The following is a 19,846-nucleotide window of genomic DNA, read 5'->3' on the forward strand; positions in this document are numbered from 1 at the left end:
TTCCTCCTACATTGAATAGATATTATTTTGAATTACCAATTAGCATATCTTTTAAGATACAACCCCAAAACTATGTTGAAAATCGTTACCTTTCTTTGAAATATACTTAGATCAGTTCCAACTGAATATTTTAGTAATGACTTATTATTTTGTTTTAAAAAGGAACACTCAGTAATATAAATAGCATTTTATTTTGAATCTGTGTTAAAATACTGACATTTTTGCAATAAAATAAGTAAAGATTGAAGAAACAGGCAGAAAATCCAAGATGGCAGTGAAATAGGTGGAAGCTACACTCATCTTTTCCCAGGACCAAACTGGAATTACAACAAAAGCATAACACAATCATCTTAAATAATTAATGAAAACTAGTGAAAGAAACTAATAACCAAGGGTTTACAGGAGAAGCCATATTGAGTCTGTAAGAAAGGGAGGAGACATGAAAAGGGCTGGCCCTGCTCTCATGGATGGTGGCTGAGGTTTTTAGAGGGATAGGGATATCTCAGTTATGGGGTGGTTCCCTCTAAAAAGCATGAGGCCTCAACCCCAAGCCAATATCCCCAGCCCAGAACACCAGAGCCAGGAAGAGGTGTCCACATAACATCTGGTTGTGAAAAAAAGCAAGGTTTCTATTCAGCAGGGAGAGACAGGTACCCTATTAAAGGGCCAATGCTCAAAATTTTATTTGCAGTCAATCATCCTGGGCTCCAGCAGAGTAAAGGCAGAGCAGACTAGAGTTGCATAAGGAGAATCTAGGTTTTGTGGCTCTGGAAGAAAACTAAAGGAACTTGCTGTGTTGATTCACTCTCCTGCATCACAGATGCCATATTTCTTGAGTGAAACATTATTTTTCATGTGACATCAGCCTGGGGTAAAACAATAACTTCATAGACTCCCATTTTTCCCACCCTGCCGAGGAGTCAGCTGCTTTGGACTTGGGGTAGCATGTAGGCAGACTTGGGGTGTCAGTGACTGAGTTGCATAGTTTTGGAGTAGATAGCTTTCCACTCCAAATGTTGTATAGCTTTCCTTACACTTTCCTGTGAATTTTACTAGGCTGGCACTTTTCTACATGAGAGATTAGTTAAACCACACTCCTGGTTCCTGAAGCCCCACACATCCCACACGTAGTGGCTCTGAATGCTTGGGTTGGGGCAAAATCTGGGACAACATAGTTGTGTGGCTCTGGGGCAGGGACCATAATACCTACTCTCCCTGATGCCTGACTAGCACCTTTCTTTCATGCGAGATCTACTACTCTCATTCTCTCAACTCCCAGTGCCCCCACCCTGCTGAGCCAGGTTTTCTCTTGGCCGAATCTGAGACAGACTGAGTTGTGTGGCTTGAGAATAAGAACCATCTTTCTTTGCATGCCAACAAATGAAGAGCCCTCCATTCACATGGCCAAATATTGGTCTGATTGGGCCTGATAAACTCTACTGTCCACACCCTGATGACTACCTGAGACCCCTTCCCCAAAACAAAGTTGTATGAGCACCTAGAAAATGGCAGTTAGACCTGGTATACTTGGAAAATATTGCTGACCTCACACCCAGTACAAGTACTGAGTTTGAACCTGTATCAGTTTGTTGAATACCACTTGCCCCTACCTGGTGATTCACAGGGAACCTACTTCATACAACTTGAGGACTACCAGAGGCTCTTTCAGTGACTGAGCCTAACAGGCAGTTGGCAGGTGGAGGCAGGTAAAGGTGGATTTCAGGGTGCCTTGGGAATTTTGATGACTTACTCCCAGGCCAGGTGCTCATGAAAATCAGCCATGGTATGTTGATTGGTGCTGCCTGTGTGCTCCCAGACTCAGCAGAGGCAGCCAAAAACTTGGGATTACTGGTAGCTCCAAAAAAGAGCACATGGTGTTAATCGTAGGCAATGTTAATCATAGGCAGTTTTGGCTTGTACCAGAGTTTCTCCCAAAAGACCCAGAACCAACACACTCAGAGGCTGGTTTCAGACAACTTTAGAACACGATCCAATGGCTTCACAAGGCTCATGGCCAAAGGGAGATCTCAACAATCACCAGACACTGTTGAGGCAAATTCCAATTCATACGGTGAGCTCTAGCACAAAAGTTCACATATTGTGGTTGTGGTTGAACCTCACAATCAGACAGCCTGAGGATCAATCCCACACATGAATGGCTCAATAGCAATACAGACTCAGTTGAAACAAGGGGGGCCCAGATGCACATGGAAATACCAAGCTTCATACCTAAGCTGGCTTTTACCAACACTAGGCCTGGGGGAAAGTCAGCAAAAAGCCTAAGGTTTCCTGAGATTTACCTCTTGATGCCTCTGTCTTCTGGCTACTTATTTAGCTTGGCCACTGAAAAAATATTCTGGTAGAGTCTAGAACTTGGGGCAATTCAGGGATTAAAAAAGGTGGTGGGTGGTCATCTCATGGTCCTAAGTGTCAGTGTGTCCTGACTTTTTTCATGAACCTCAGTAGGTATTGGCCACTAGGAATCTAGTGGTTGTGGCCTCTGAGACCCAGAAATTTGTTGTGCCCATAGTCCAGACTGTTTCTACTGAATTTCCCATGAGGCAGAAGCACCACTCTTTATTTTTATTTTTTAAATTGTTATTTATTTATTTATTTATTTATATATTTATTACAGAGACAGGGAGAGAGTCAGAGAGAGGGATAGATAGGGAAAGATGAGAAGCATCAATCTCAGTTTTTCATTCTGACACTTTAGTTGTTCATTGACTGCTTTCTCATATGTGCCTTGACCGTGGGGCTATAGCAGACTGAGTAACCCCTTGCTCAAGCCAGCAACCTTGGGTCCAAGCGGGTGAACTTTGCTCAAACCAGATGAGCCCATGCTCAAGCTGGTGACCTCAGGGTCTCGAACCTGGGTCCTTTGCATCTCAGTCTGACGCTCTATCCACTGGTCAGGCAGAAGCACCAGTCTTATTCTCAGGAGAATGTGGAGGGAGAGCTCTGGCCTCAATGCCAGAAAACTGAGTTGCTGATGCACCCTCTACTTCCTGGCTTACTTCTCAGAATGGCAAATCTCCATCAGGTAGGACAGGAGTGACACCCGAGGTTGGAGAAGTTGCTTTCCTCCAGGCCAATGCTGCATGGAAGGGACTGCTCTACCCAAGATAGGTGGTGACTGTGGTATTAGAGCATGACTCATCACATGGTTTCTGGTGGTTGTCCTCCAAAATGTCTCTTCCTGGGCCACCAACTTTACACTCTCCTCATGCAACTCTAGTCCTCTCAGCCCTTCCTCCATCAGACCCTAAGTAAGTGGCTGAGAAAATGATTTTCTCTATGGATTCTTTAAGATGCTGCCTGTGTCTTTGAGAACTCTTGTCCCTTTCTTGAAGATAGGAACTTTGCATCTTTTCACTACCAAATGCTGTGGGCACCTCTTCTAGGCTCTGGTGCTCTAGGCTTGGATGCCTTGCATGGGGCTTAGGATCCACACCTCTCAGGGAAAACCTCCCTGAGCTTAGTCTCTCTGGACCCTTAGCTGCCACTCGGTCCTGGGAACAGAGAAGCCCTTTACACATCTCTTTGGTTTTTACACCATTTCATTTAGTCCAAAGTTGGTTTTTCAAGAAGATTGCTCTTAAATTTAGTTGTACTCCAATTTGGTCCTGGGAAATGGCAGTTAGGATTTCTGCCTATTTCATTGCCATGTTGGAGTCTTTCTAGAATACACTTTCTTTTCAAATTCACATGCAAAAATTTCTAGGATAGATCATATGTTAGGACACAAAAAAGTCTCAGTAACTTTAAGAATATTGAAATCATATCAAACATCTTTTCTGATCAGAATGTTATAAAACTAGAAATCAACTACAAAAACAAAACTGAAAAGTACATAAAGACATGGAGGCAAAATAACATGTTACTAAACGATGAATGGGTTAACAATGGGATCAAGGATGAAATCAAAAGATATCTTGAAGCAAATGTAAATGAGATCACGATAACTGAAAACCTATGGGACACAATAAAAACAATCCTATAAGGGAAAGCCATAGCGTTACAGGCTTACCTCAAGACACAAGAACAATTTCAAAGAAACAATCTAACTTTACACTTAAAGGAACTAAAAGAAGAGCAACAAAGTCCAAAGTGAGAAAAAAATAAAATAATAAAGGCCAGAGCAGAAATAAATGAAATAAAGCCTAAAAAACACAAAAACCAGTGAAATAAATAATCAGTTTTTTTAAAAGGTAAAGAATATCGAAAAACCTTTAGCCTGACCAGGCGGTGGCGCAGTGGACAGAGCATTGGACTGGGATGCAGAAGAACCCAGGTTCGCGACCCCGAGGTTGCCAGCTTGAGCGTGGGCTCATCTGGTTTGAGCAAAAGCTCACCAGCTTGAGCCCAAGGTCGCTGGCTTGAGCAAGGGGTTACTCAGTCTGCTGAAGGGCCGTGGTCAAGGCACATATGAGAAAGCAATCAATGAACAACTAAGGTGTTGCAACGCTCAACGAAAAACTAATGATTGTTGCTTCTCATCTCTCCATTTCTGTCTGTCTGTCCCTGTCTATCCCTCTCTCTGACTCTCTCTCTCTCTCTGTCTCTGTAAAAAAAAAGAAGAAAGAAAAGAAAAAAGAAAAACCTTTAACCAATCACTTAAAGAAAAAGAGAGGACACAGATTCAATGCAATCCCTGTCAAGATAACAAAGGACTATTTTCAGAGAACTAGACCAAATATTCTAAACATTTATATGAAACCACAAAAGGGCCCAAACTATTTAGTAGATAAACCAAAAAAGAAAAGTTGTCAGACTTGAAAATGAACCAAGTAGTTTTAGTAATGACAACGTCTAATGGTCTTATTAACTAAAAGGATGAATCGTAACTGACACATTCATGAATTCAAAATTAATGAACTAAATGATATATCTGATGAAATTATACAAAACATTGAGAGAATAGTAGATAGAAAATATGAATGGCTAAAAGATATTGATAGAATGAAGAGATTTATCATAATTGAGGAAAAAGGGAAGAGAAATGTAAAGACAACATCAAAGAAATGAGCTAATAATTTTTGAAATAATCAAAGAAATAAACTTACAAATACAGAAAGCTCAAAGTATACAAAGAAACATGCATAAAAATAAATCCATACCTATAACATTGTAGCAACTTTTTTTTAATAATTTTATTTTTTTAATGGGACGACATCAATAAATCAGGATACATATATTCAAAGATAACATGTCCAGGTTATCTTGTCATTCAATTATGTTGCATACCCATCACCCAAAGTCAGATTGTCCTCTGTCAACTTCTACCTAGTTTTTTTGTGCCCCTCCCCCTCCCCCCTTTTCCTCTTCCTCTTCCCCCTCCCCCTGTAACCACCACACTCTTATCAATGTCTCTTAGTCTCACTTTTATGTCCCACCTACATATGGAATAATGCAGTTCCTGGTTTTTTCTGATTTACTTATTTCACTTCGTATAATGTTATCAAGATCTCACCATTTTGCTGTCAGTGATCCGATGTCATCATTTCTTATGGCTGAGTAGTATTCCATAGTGTATATATGCCACATCTTCTTTATCCAGTCATCTATTGACGGGCTTTTTGGTGGTTCTCATGTCCTGGCCACTGTGAACAATGCTGCAATGAACATGGGGCTGCATGTGTCTTTACGTATCAATGTTTCTGAGATTTTGGTGTATATACCCAGTAGAGGGATTGCTGGGTCATAAGGTAGTTCTATTTTCAGTTTTTGAGGAACCACCATACTTTCTTCCATAATGGTTGTACTACTTTACAGTCCCACCAACAGTGTATGCGGGTTCCTTTATCTCCACAGCCTCTCCAACATTTGCTATTACCTGTCTTGTTAATAATAGCTAATCTAACAGGGGTGAGGTGGTATCTCATTGCAGTTTTGATTTGCATTTCTCTAATAACTAAAGAAGATGAGCATCTTTTCATATATCTGTTGGCCATTTGTATTTCTTCCTGGGAGAAGTGTCTGTTCATGTCCTCTTCCCATTTTTTTTTATTGGATTGTTTGTTTGTTATTGAGTTTTATGAGTTCTTTGTATATTTTGGATATTAGGCCCTTATCTGAGCTGTTGTTTGAAAATATCATTTCCCATTTAGTTGGCTGTCTGTTTATTTTGTTATCAGTTTCTCTTGCTGAGCAAAAACTTCTTAGTCTGATGTAGTCCCATTCATTAATTTTTGCCTTCACTTCTCTTGCCTGTGGAGTCAAATTCATAAAATGCTCTTTAAAACCCAGGTCCATGAGTTGAGTACCTATGTCTTCTTCTATGTACTTTATTGTTTCAGGTCTTATGTTTAGATCTTTGATCCATTTTGAGTTAATTTTAGTACAGAGGGACAAACTGTAGTCCAGTTTCATTCTTTTGCATGTGGCTTTCCAGTTTTCCCAGCACCATTTATTGAAGAGGCTTTCTTTTCTCCATTGTGTGTTGTTGGCCCCTTTATCAAAAATTATTTGACTATATATATGTGGTTTTAATTCTGGGTTTTTTATTCTGTTTCATTGGTCTGAATGTCTATTTTTCTGCCAATACCATGCTGTTTTGATTGTCGTGGCCCTATAATATAGTTTGAAGTCAGGTATTGTTATGCCCCCAGCTTCATTCTTTTTCTTTAGGATTGCTTTGGCTATTCGGGGTTTTTTATAGTTCCCTATAAATCTGATGATTTTTTGTAGCAACTTTTTAAAACATCACAGGCAAATATTAAATCTGAAACACAATGCACTGAAAAAACAGATTACCTACTGAGGAATGATAAACGGACTTTAGATTAGTTTTAGAACAATAATGGAAGCTGATACATAAAAGAATAAGAACTTTAAAATCTTGAAGGAAGGCCCTGGCCGGTTGGCTCAGCGGTAGAGCGTCGGCCTGGCGTGCGGGGGACCCGGGTTCGATTACCAGCCAGGGCACATAGGAGAAGCGCCCATTTGCTTCTCCACCCCCCCCTCCTCCTTCCTCTCTGTCTCTCTCTTCCCCTCCCGCAGCCAGGGCTCCATTGGAGCAAAGATAGTCCGGGCGCTGGGGATGGCTCCTTGGCCTCTGCCCCAGGCGCTAGAGTGGCTCTGGTCGCGGCAGATCTACGCCCCGGAGGGGCAGAGCATCACCCCCTGGTGGGCAGAGCGTTGCCCCTCGTGGGCGTGCCGGGTGGATCCCGGTCGGGCGCATGCGGGAGTCTGTCTGACTGTCTCTCCCTGTTTCCAGCTTCAGAAAAATACAAAAAATAAAAATAAAAAAAAAATAAAAAAAAGAAAATCTTGAAGGAAAATAATCCTTAACTTTTTTGTCTTTATCAACTTTCAAGAATGAGGGTGAAGATATTTTTTAAAACAAAAACTGAGAGAAGTTACTAACACTCTAATCCCTTTTCAATCAGATTTTACAAGCATATTTTTAATATAACCTTTGAAGATTGCTGGTATATGATGATGAGTTCTGCTTTATGCCCACCTTCTGAGTATTATGAGACCTACCTGGATGTCAGAACACTTCTCCTGAAAAGGAGGGCTTTTTTTTTTTTTTTTTTTTTTTTTAGAAAGCCTGTGTTTTTGATATGTTAAGGGACAGTGTTATGGTCTTTGTGGTAAATATTTCCCTCTTCTCTTCTTGTACATTTCTATTTATTTTTTTTTAGAGAGAGAGACAGACAGGAAGGGAAAGAGATGAGAAGCATCAACTTGTAGTTGTGGCACTTTAATTGTTCATTGATTGCTTTCTCATATGCTCCTTGACTGGGATGCTCCATGTGAACCAATGTCACCTTGCTCAAGCCAGCAACCTTGGGCTTCAAGTCAGTGACCTTTGGGCTCAAGCCAGTGACCATGGGGTCATGTCTATGCTGAAACCCCCTGGGGGTTTCGAACCTGGGTCTTCAGTGTCCCAGGTCGATGCTCTATTCACTGCACCGCCACCTGGTCAGATGCAATGCAATTCTTAATAAATGACCAAATTTTATTTTAAATTCTATATCTATTATTTGTTACAACACCATTTTCTGATCAATTCCCATTGTACTTTCAACATAAATACCAATACTTTGATATTTCAAAAATGATGCACTTAGTGCTTTTATTTGTCTCTTTGAGTAGAATTTCTGTATGAGAAACTGTGAGTGAAAGTTTCTGTAGGATAAATACTTAAAAGTTGAATTGTTGTGTCAATGGATTTGAGAATTTTTTTTTCTTGATACTGTAACATTGCTCTCCTAGAGTGGTTATTCTAATTTTTCCTACTTTCTGTATAAGATCCCTTTTCCTATCATTCTTGCCAGCATTTGGTACTGACAAATATTTAATATTGAAATGGTATTTCCTTGCTGTTTTTACTTACATTTATGTGATTATTTGTGACATTATTTTCTATTCTATACCACTGACTTGTTTGTCTAGTCTTACATAAAAAATACATTTTTTTTTTAGTTTAACAAGGCAATGCACCATTTTAATTCTTATAATTTTAAAATAAATTTTTATATTGGTAGATGCCTATGCTATTTTCATCCTGGAATATTTCAATATCCTAATTTTTCCTTTTACTAAGATCTTTCCTGCATCTTACTTTTATAAAATCCTATAAACTCTGGACGTATGTTTTTTAGGCTCTCTTGATACCTTGCATATAGATTAATTTCTATTTCTTTCTTAGCACTTTCTACACAGTGTGATACAAGTAGCAGGTATATAAATGAATGAATGGAGTAACAGATCTCTGCTTCAATCTGGCAGTGGGTGAATGAAAAAAATCTCATTAGGTTGTGGCCTTGACTGGTGCATTAATTCATATCATCGTATTGCACCAGCACATGGCAATTGCAATAAAGGTTCCTCTCCTAAATTTACCAGAGTTCCTGAAAGGAGAGTAATTAAAGCTGGTCCTTAATTTCTTGCTTTAATTTCTGAAATATCATTCCAGTGGACCTTCTCTGCCCCAGAGTCAAGAAAGTATCACTGATGAACTAGAAAAGTGAGGGACAATCTCTAGTGGTACACAGCACTGGGTACATGCTCCTTGCACCTTGCTTAATGTACACAATTGAAAAATAATAATATTACTAATAGAAGCTTAGACACAAAAACAATAGCAATAAGTGACAATTATTATAATAGTATAAGTTTAAATTTACCTTTATTTTACCAGAGGATTTAATCTTTTAGTGTCGAGTATGATCTTTTTTTTTTATTTTAACTGCTGAAATGATTTGCCCAAGGATACATAAATGAACTAGTAACTCAATTTCAATGAAATGCACATCTCCCTTTGAGTCCTGACTCTTACAGTTTCTCCAATGCAAATCCCACTTGGAAAAGTGCAGCATGCTTTAAGTAGCCAATTTAAATAATGTTAAATAGCCCTGAATTTGACACATTAGATTTCTGTATCATCTTATTAATCAGGACAGCCATCTGGCATCACAAAGACTTTCAAAATACTATGGAGACTTAATGGATTAAATCAAGGTAATTCTAGAAGTTTGTAACTCTGTGTTATTTATTTTCCTCTTGTCCCCACATCTGTTTTGTGGGAAAAGGGGTGTACTGGCTAGATTTACTTCTTATTTTAGTATCTATGTTTGGTGAGGTGAAGGAACTGAGTTATTTGAGTTTAAAAGATTTTCTAGCTGTAAGGACTTTTATTAAAAATAGAACAAGGCAAATATTGCCATAAAAGTTTTCTTTCTGCCCTAAATTTTTGTCTCTGATGAAATAAAGAATTTTCTTCGGGCAAAACTACTGAGGAGGGAGCCACAGCTTTCTAGGTTAGGTGGAGCTCCTGTAGTGGAGGAAGAATGTTCCCCCAGAACAATGGGAAGACAAAAGAAGGATCTAAGGAGAATCCGGGGGATAACTTCTTCTGGGTTTCTGAACCACAGCAGGAAGTTGTCAGACAGTGCAATTTCCAGACTTCTCCCTGAAGTCCTTATATAAGATATATTTATAGGGAAACTCCATTTCTTCCCTGAATAGCAATATATCTTATATGATAGGATACAGAACTCATTTAAAATAAGTGCTATGAAAACTTTCCAGAAAAATACAAAGATAGCAATGTCAGAAGATAGAGTAATGTTCTCACTACATTCTTAGTATCAAAAAAGTAGAAGAAGTTTGCATCTCTGCCTTTCTTAAAATCATCCCGAAGTCACTGGCCTCATTTCTGTAGGGATATAAATGATTTTGGATTCCTATTAAGGTATGATCAAAAGAAGTTAAAAAAAAAAACAGGAGAAAATATCCCCTCGTTCCAAGATTTATTCTTATACAATTTAATTACACTAATAATTCAAGACTCTTAGGCCAATAACAATTAACTTAATAATTGCTTTAATTTACTAAACAACTTAAAAGTGTCTCTGTACTGGCCTGACCTGTGGTGGTGCAGTGGGATAAAGCGTCGACCTGGAAGTGCTGAGGTTGCCGGTTTGAAACCTTGGGCTTGCCTGATCGAGGCACATATGGGAGTTGATGCTTCCAGCTCCTCCCCCCTTCTCTCTCTCTGTCTCTCATCTCTCTCTCTCTCTCTCTCTCTGTATCTCCCTCTCCTCTCTAAAATGAATAAATAAATTAAAAAAATAAAAGTGTCCCTATACATAAGTTTTACAAAGAAGGTATGTTTTATATGACAGCTTGATTAGTGTAATTTGTTTTCCAGTATCAACGCTCCAGTAGAACATACTTTACAATGCAATCCAAAGATTATTTATGTTTAATGTTTTATCATTCTTAGTTTTTATTCTGAGCATGCTGCAGTCAGAATATATTGTTTTAGGGAGAAAAAAAACACTTATTTAACAAATATGTTATCCTATGTTTAAGTTTTAGTTATCACTTTAGAATTTATAAAGCACTTAACACACATTATTTTCATGGAATCCTTTCACTGATTCTATTTGTTAGGGTTTATTCAATCTTTTATACAGAAGAGATTTTTCCAAGGTCACACGATCAAGAAGCAAAAGTTTCATGCATGAAACAACACATTTTCTGGATCCTGGTTCTTTCAAAATGTATTCTTTTTGGTAAATATTCTAGAATTTTGTGCATGAATTCAACAGGCAAGGATATCTTTTTTATTATTATTAATTTTAATGGGGTGACATTGATAAATCAGGGTACATATTTCAGAGAAAACATCTCCAGGTTCTTTTGATATTTGATTATGTTGCATTCCCATCACCCAAAGTCAAATTGTCTTCCGTCACCTTCTTACAGGTTTTCTTTGTGCTCCTCCCCTCCCCCCTTGCCTCCCCCCTATGTATGGAATCATATAGTTCTTAGTTTTTTTCTGATTTACTTATTTTACTCAGTATAATGTTATCAAGGAGGAAAGGATATCTTTTTCAAACATTTTCTGTATTTCCTCCATCTCTTTTAGGTATTAAAGATTCAGCAGGCATCTACTGATCAAAGCTAAGCAGTTAAACTTTGAAAGGACTTAATAGACATTAAGAAATGCAGATTGCTCTTTGTGACAGAAAAAACTACTTATAATGTAAACAACTGTTTTTCTCTCCTGTGCTCAGCAAGTGAAATAAAGACCTGGATTATTTTGCCAAATAGTGCGCCCAAAACTCAGCTGTGGGCCACACTGCAGGCATGTCAAGAAGAACACATTTAAATCTCAAAATAATCATTTTGCTACTGTTGGAAACTGAATATACTCAAAGAAAACTGTTTCCAACACTGAAATCATCATTATTAATACACTGTGTGCATTTTCTATGTCCAACCTCTCACCTTGCATTATAGCTGTAATGTTATTCCTTTCATTCTATGTTGTAGAAGACGACTTCTTCCTGGCTGATCAGCATATTCTATCCCTTTGAAAATGATTTATTGAGATATAGGTACATGACAGGAGAAATCAATTACAGCGGTTTTGGAAATTTGCTTGGAATTATTAGGAATTAGATGCTTCCTCTTTCCACTGGGAATGTCAGATGTAGGATGAGGCAACGCTGAAATTGCCTGGGAGCTGGCATAGTAGAGAAATGTCTGAGAATAAATTCTCCACCAAAAACATCAAAGTCAGAGTGGCTCAGAAGTCCTGATGACAGTGTTAGAGCCTTTTAAGTTGGAAGTCAGGTCTGCTTTTTCATGTTTTAGTTATGCAAACAATTAGTATAATTTCTACTGCTACTGCTATTACTACCATCACTATTTTCATGATCATTATTTGAATTAAGTCTGTATCTTCAATTGAAATGTAACAATCCCGAGACTTCATATCCCTAACATTTTCTTTGAAAGGGAGAATCAAGTTTAGGACTGCAATATATTTGGAGATATAGGAACAATATTCTTCAAGCAACCTTATGAATTTAAATTGTCAATAACTATGCAGACTGCTTATTTGAGGTGTCTTTTTCTTCACTTTCAAAATGAAGAGTAATACTTAGTAAACCATCACAAATGAAGCAATTATGATAGTGTTAAGATAATGGTAATAGTGAGGAGCAGAATTCATATATACATATGAATGAGAGGCAGGGAGATTTATTTTAAGAAATTGGCTTATGTGGTTTTGCAGGCTGGTGAATCTGAAATTTGTAAGGCAGGCCAGCAGGCTGAAAATTCAGGCAGGGTATCCATGTTGCCATTTTGAGAATTTCTTCTGCTCTGGGTATCTTTGCTCTTAAGATTGAATGAGAATAACACACATTATAGGGAATACTCTCTCTCTTTTTAAAAGTCTCCTGATTTAGATATTAATCACATCTAAAAAAAGTATATTCACATCAACCTCTAGATGGGTGTTTGACTAAACAACTATACACTATTGGTTAGCCAAACCAACACATAAAACAAAGAAATAACTGAAAGATTTAATATTATTTTCCCTTTGCATATTTATACTCTATGTAAAAGAAAAATAGTTGCATAACTGAAAGATTTTAATTTTCTCAATCTGAGATTATTGATGACATACTTGCTGAGAATATTAAGAATAGTGATTTATCCCTATTATTATTCTTATTTTATTAAAATATAATTTAATCATCTTTCCAATAGCAAAGTCGATAGCTACAGATGCAATCCCAAGTGTTACAAAATCTGAGATATTTCACCTGATTCTATTAGTATAATGAGCCACCTAGAATTAAAGAAAAAATAGCACTAAAACAACCTGAGAATTTCCCCCAATGTTATTAATTTATAGATGAGGAAACTGAGGCTCATGAAATTAAAAAATCATTTCATGCTTACCCTTTGTTAAGTCATTGAATTGAAACTAGCACACAGTGTATGTACCCTTAATTATACTTTTCTTATCATATTTCCTCTTTAAAGTAAATACTTTCTATTTTTACATTCTAACATCTTCTTTTTAAATTTTTTATAGATTTTGTCTTTACAGAGGTTAGGGAAGAGCTTTAGACAGAAGCCTTGAATCACATGTCATATATTTCTTTTTGTTTTGTTTTCTCTCTTTTTTTTTTTTTTGTATTTTTCTGAAATGAGAATCAGGGAGGCAGAAAGAAAGACTCCTGCATGCGCCCCACCAGGATCCACCTAGCAAGCCCTAGACGGTGATGCTCTGCCCATGTAGGGCGTTGCTCCATTGCAACCGGAGCCATTTTTCTAGCGCCTGAGGTGGAGGCCATGGAGCCATCCTCAGTGCTGGGGCTAACTTTTCTCCAATGTAGCCTTGGCTTGGGAAGGGAAGAGAGAGATAGAGAAAAAGAAGAGGGGGAAGGGTGGACAAGCAGATGGGTGCTTCTCCTGTGTGCCCTGGCTGGGAATCAAACTCAAAATTTCAACATGCTGGGCTGATGCTCTACCACTGAGCCAACCAGTCAGGGCCCTTCCTTCATATATTTCTTACAGCATATATGCTGAAAATGTTAGTTTTGTTAAAAAATATATTTTAGTACCAATATTATGTGCCAGTCTTACTGCATGTAATATCATGAAGACCTTAATTTGGGGCAGAGTAACAGCAGAGTTGACTACTCTCAAAGCATTTTGTCCTTAATTCCTGAGAGCTTATAACTAAATCATTTTCTCTTCAATATAGTTTTTCTTGAACTAAATTTTGAATCTGTGTACCTTTTTAGGTAGTCTTTTCTATTTTAGAAATCTTTGTGTTCCCGTTCCCAGTATTTCAAATCTGACACCAAGTAGGTGCTCAATATACGGCCATAGATAAAAAAAAGAAGAAAGGGGTGAATGAAGAGAGGATTCTTAGATGCTCACTCCAAAACCTAGGTATGCTTTTATAAAAATTGTATCATAGTGTACCATATTTGTTTTGTTTTCTTTTGGATAATTATCCTATTGTGGCAAAATATACATAACATAAAATTGTCCTTTTAAACCACTTTAAGTGTATATTTTAGTTGTATTAAGTACATTCATATTGTTATATAACCATCATCATCTATCCATTTCCAGAACTTTTTCATTATTTCATAGTAAATTCTGTACCTATTAAACAATAAATCTTATTTATCCCCTTATTAAACTCCTCCTAATCATTGCTTTATTTTCTCCTTTATTAATTTGACTATTTTAGGCACCTCTTATAGTTGAAATAATGCAATATTCATTCTTTTGGGTATGACTTATTCCACGTAGTATAATATCTTCAAGATTCAAGTGTGTTGTAGTCTCTGAATTTTACTACTCTTAAGGCTGAATAATATTCCACTGTATGTATACATCACCTTAAAAAATCTGTCAAAGAGCCCTGGCCGGTTGGCTCAGCGGTAGAGCGTCGGCCTGGCGTGCGGGGGACCCGGGTTCGATTACCGGCCAGGGCACATAGGAGAAGCGCCCATTTGCTTCTCCACCCCCCCTCCTTCCTCTCTGTCTCTCTCTTCCCCTCCCGCAACCAAGGCTCCATTGGAGCAAAGATGGCCCGGGCGCTGGGGATGGCTCCTTGGCCTATGCCCCAGGTGCTAGAGTGGCTCTGGTCGCGGCAGAGCGATGCCCTGGAGGGGCAGAGCATCGCCCCCTGGTGGGCAGAGCGTCGCCCCTGGTGGGCATGCCAGGTGGATCCTGGTCTGGCGCATGCGGGAGTCTGTCTGGCTGTCTCTCCCCGTTTCCAGCTTCAGAAAAATACAAAAAAATAAATCTGTCAAAGAATATTTGTTATGTTATTTCCTTTGGCTACTGTGAATAATCCTGTTTTCAATTCTTTTGTGTACATATCCAGAAGAAGAATTGCTGGTTTATATTATAATTTTATTCTTAATTTTTCAAAGAAACATTATAATTTTTATGCAGCAGTTTCACCATTTTACCTTCCCATCAGCAATGCACAAAGGTTCTGAGTTTTCCCACATCCTTGCTAACACATGTTTTCTGCTGTTTTGATAATAGCCATTCTAATACTTATAAAGTGGTATCATATTTGTTATATAACATATTTTAATTACTTTATGTCAATCCTTGGGATAATATGTATTAAATACATCTAACTGAGGTAGTTTTTCTTTGTGGCATAGTATTCCATCATATAGTTGCACATAATGTATTTAGTATACCATGTATTGTATGCTATGTATGTTATGCACATTCTAGATTCTATTCTGATTTTTCCAACCTGAAATCTGGTTTCATAAAAAAGCCTACTGTTTTCCTTTATTTTGTTTTAAGGAATGAGTGGTATATATGTGGGGTATGTCTCTGAGTGTGTCTCTGTATGGTTGGCAGGTGGAGGGTGGGTGGTGGTGATGACAATTTTATCTACTTGCTTCAGTATTCAAAGATTTAAAATATTCATTTTGTAATAAAGGTTTTAAATATATTTCATGCAAAATTTCCATTGTCTTTTTTTTTAACTTATAAATGTTTAATTTAGCCTTTTCTTGGATTGGCCCTTTCTTGGATTGGGCTTTTTAGGAAACTCTGAGAGATTTGTATGCAGAAAATTTCTAAGGAAGTATTCTCAGCTACAATATCTATGAGCAAAGGGGCAAGCAGGAATCGTCTTTCAAATCTAAACAGAGCAGTACCAGAGAATGCTCCTCTGGTATTTCTGGGTGCCAGACTACACATGGTTCACAGTATATTAAAATCTAATAAAAGATTTTCATACATTGTGTCCATTTCTCTACATCTATCCACATGTCCCTTTCTCAAACTGTACTGTTCCAGATCTCCCAGTGTTTCTCCTTCCTTGTCCTGTTCAACCAGCCAAGTCTGTTGTCATTGCCTATGAAACCATATATATCAGATAGCTTTACCTTGTGTCACTTTTTACATAAACCAGATGGTCATCAACACTACATGAAGCTCTGCCCATTGGGAAGAAGTTCCTTTTCTGTTGTTTTCAAGGTTGTCTCTGAGAGAGGTGCAGAAGCTATCAATTTTCAGCAGCCCCCTCCACTGTTATACATTAATGAAGAATTTTCAGTATTTCTTTTTCTTTTTTTTTTTTTGTATTTTTCTGAAGCTGGAAATGGGGAGGCAGACAGACTCCCGCATGCGCCCAACCGGGATCCACCCCGCACGCCCACCAGGGGCAATGCTCTGCCCATCCGGGGCGTCGCTCTGTTGCGATCAGAGCCACTCTAGCGCCTGGGGCAGAGGCCAAGGAGCCATCCTCAGTGCCCAGGCCATCTTTTGCTCCAATGGAGCCTCGCTGCGAGAGGGGAAGAGAAAGACAGAGAGGAAGGAGAGGGAGAGGGGTGGAGAAGCAGATGGGCGCCTCTCCTATGTGCCCTGGCCAGGAATCGAACCTGGGACTTCTGCACACCAGGCAGACGCTCTACCGCTGAGCCAACCGGCCAGGGCGAATTTTCAGTATTTCTGATTCACCTAATGTAGGATATTATTTTCTTCATGCTTCCAAGGTCACCTGAGCAGCACGTTTATACTGTCTCTTAAGGTCTTTGCCGAGTGTTAAATTCTGCAATACAGGGTAGTGCTTTCAAAGTGATAGAGTCTCCCTTATCGACCTTTATGTTCCATCTTTCCCTGTTCCAGTGTGATGCAGCTCCTGCTGGTGTAGGGGTCGAGAACCTATGGCTTGTGAGCCAGATGTGGCTCTTTTGATGGCTGCATCTGGCTCGCAGACAAATCTTTAATTAAAAAAATAATAACGTTAAAAATATAAAACATTCTCATATATTACAATCCATTCATTTCCTACCACTCATGTTCATGGTTGTGGGTGGCTGGAGCCAATCACAGCTGTCCTCCGGGACAACACCAAATTTTTATTGGATAATGTGTAATGTACACGGGTCATTGTATGGCTCTTACAGAATTACATTTTAAAATATGTGACGTTCATGGCTCTCTCAGCCAAAAAGTTTCCTGACCCCTGTGCTAGTGTGTGTGCTATGTGATGCATCATCTACACAGCCCGGTTCAGGAACACCTTGGTCCTGAAGGAGATCTGAGTTGTATACCTCAACACTTTCTATAGGCTCACTTTTATGGCAGGGTCATCTTTCATTGACAATTATTTTTATGCATAGTGGAGCATATTCATATAATATTATTAACAATAGCTACCATTTATTGAACACCTATTATATGCCTTATACTGTGTCCATCAGTTTATGAATTATTATTTCTGCACATTCACCTCAGGAAATGCCATGATTTTACAAATGTGAACACTAAAGTTTAGTGAATTTAGCCATTAACTCATGGATGCACACATAACTAGTATTTAAACTGAAGACAAAATATCTCCAAAACTCATATTACTCTGCTCTAAATTGCTTAAGCTAAAGAAATGTACCTTTTTAAAACAAATTAATTATGGGTCTGTCTTCAATTACTAGACCAGTAGGGGCTCTTTCTCCTTATTGAGATGGGGCACGTGGAGATGAACAGGTGGCCTGGTATATATCTTGTATTGTCTTTATTATTACCTCATTTATTCTGTTGTGTAATGCTTTTACAAAGATTGGTCTTCTGTCTTTTTTTTTTTTTTTTGGTAGCATTGTGTTAGGTTTGCTCAGAGCTCTTCATTGGGTAGTTCTTCTATTGACTCACAGAGGCCCTTGATGCTGCTCTCAGGGCCCAGGCTCTCATAGGCCAACCTCAGATATTCTTCTCTAGTCCTTCTCTGGGCTCCTGTGTCTAGTTGGTATACACGTCTTCTCCAGCTGCTCTAGATGTGAGGGATGCTAACCCTCTCATTTCTTCCAGGCAAAATTAGCCTTTTTTTTTTTATCTCCTTCCCTCATCTAATAAAATTCAATCTTCTTGCTTCATAAAAGACTTTAAAAAATAGAAATTATTTCTCTCCTGGAGCAACAGAAATTCTTCCATGTTAAGATTCAAAGTTTTGGTTTTTTTTCTTGAAGTAGGAAAAAGACAATAATATCCATATAAAATAGCTCTTAGTCTTTTGAATCTTCTGCATCAATGATAACAAAACAATAAAATACAAGATAATATCTCATTATCCTGCCACAATTGTAATAACTTGAAATTTGCTAATAATCACTTTTGCTGTTTATGTACCAGGCACTGTTCTAAGGTTCTTTCTTTCTTTGCTTTTTTTTAAAAATTCATTTTATCGTAACAACAACTCATGAAGTAGATACTTCCATTATACCCATTTTATAGATAAGGATGCTCACGCTTGAAAGTAAAGTTATTAGTGCAAGGTCAGTCAGTTACTCATTGATACAGTCAAGAGTTGAATCCCGGGCAGTTGATCTAAGCATTTTTTCTCATAAACATTACATATATTGCCTCTCATATTAGCCAAAAACACAGCTACTAGAACCAAAGATAGTTTGCTGATTTGGCAGGAAACATTTTTGAATGAATATATAAAACATTTTAGATGTGGCTTGGAAATTGGGAATTAAGTCCATTCTCACTTGAACACTTGGAAAAGAGTTCTAATTGCATCACTCTACTAGAGAAATGTGTCTTACATAATCAAAAGTTTTAACCTTCCAATTGTACCTTTGCAGGACAAAACTCTTGTCTCATTATAGTTTTTGCTACATGTCCACAGAGAAAGAAGAGGGACTAAAGTGGGAATTATATATTTACCTGTATTCATATCTATCTGCACATTTGTCATAAATTATTTCAATGAAATTGTTTCAACTATTGCCAACCTAGTTTTTTTTCTCCATTACTGAAGTCACCATAATCTAAGTAAAAGCACTTGATAAAAATCACAGGTTATTATTCTGGAAATTCTTTTTTCTTTTCAGAATCTTGATTCTTTTCATAATCAACTGAAGTCAGCACACACAAAAGAAAAATGTCAGAAAAAGGATTAATTTGTACTGTCCTCTTTTTCTGCTTACCTTCGCATTACCTCTGGTAATTACTACTTCTAGGAGGGAAGGATGGATTATTAGAAGAAGGAACTAAAAGGTTTATTGTGTACATGTGTTTCTAGATATAATATGTATAAGTGCTTGGCACAATGTAGTAACTCAATAAACACTAGTTAACTTCTGGATTTTCCTGAAAATATGAAAAGAAAATAGGAATAGATTGTAAAAGTAAAACTCTTGTTCAATGATTTCAAACTTTCTGAGAAATGCTTCTATTAAGAAAAAAAAAACACCCCAAAGAACTTTAAGGAATCTCACATGGTAGAACCTTTGGAGGAATAGCAATAACACAAAAGAATTGAAACTTTGACTTTTTACTGGATTTTGTCATTTATATACTTTCTTGCTTCTCCAGTTCTTTGTCTAACATGTAGTTTGTTATCACCAGGGTAGGGACTATATAAAGACAAAGTCATGTCTGTAAACTAGTCTGTAGTGCCTATTGGGTGTTCTCCTAAGATGTACTGCTTCCACAGGTGATTGAAGTCTGCCTGGCCACAGGGATTCTTCAAGGTTATTGAGATGTCATTCACTCAGCTGGGGAGATTTCTGTGTCCCTCTGACTT

At 37.9% G+C, this 19,846-nt stretch overlaps 1 non-coding gene and 1 pseudogene across 1 annotated transcript; both read right to left on the reverse strand.

Annotated features, from left to right (window-relative positions):
• The window catches only part of LOC136311674 (intraflagellar transport protein 22 homolog), a 37,181-nt pseudogene extending 21,882 nt beyond the window's left edge, over window positions 1-15,299 (reverse strand).
• A 1,377-nt stretch (window positions 15,300-16,676) lies between these two features.
• Window positions 16,677-16,752, reverse strand: TRNAT-GGU (transfer RNA threonine (anticodon GGU)). The gene has a single exon. It is a non-coding gene; the product is annotated as a tRNA-Thr (tRNA).
• Between the last annotated feature and the right edge of the window lie 3,094 nt (window positions 16,753-19,846).

The sequence above is a fragment of the Saccopteryx bilineata genome, chromosome 8 (assembly GCF_036850765.1).
Source record: "Saccopteryx bilineata isolate mSacBil1 chromosome 8, mSacBil1_pri_phased_curated, whole genome shotgun sequence".
Taxonomy (NCBI): domain Eukaryota; kingdom Metazoa; phylum Chordata; class Mammalia; order Chiroptera; family Emballonuridae; genus Saccopteryx; species Saccopteryx bilineata.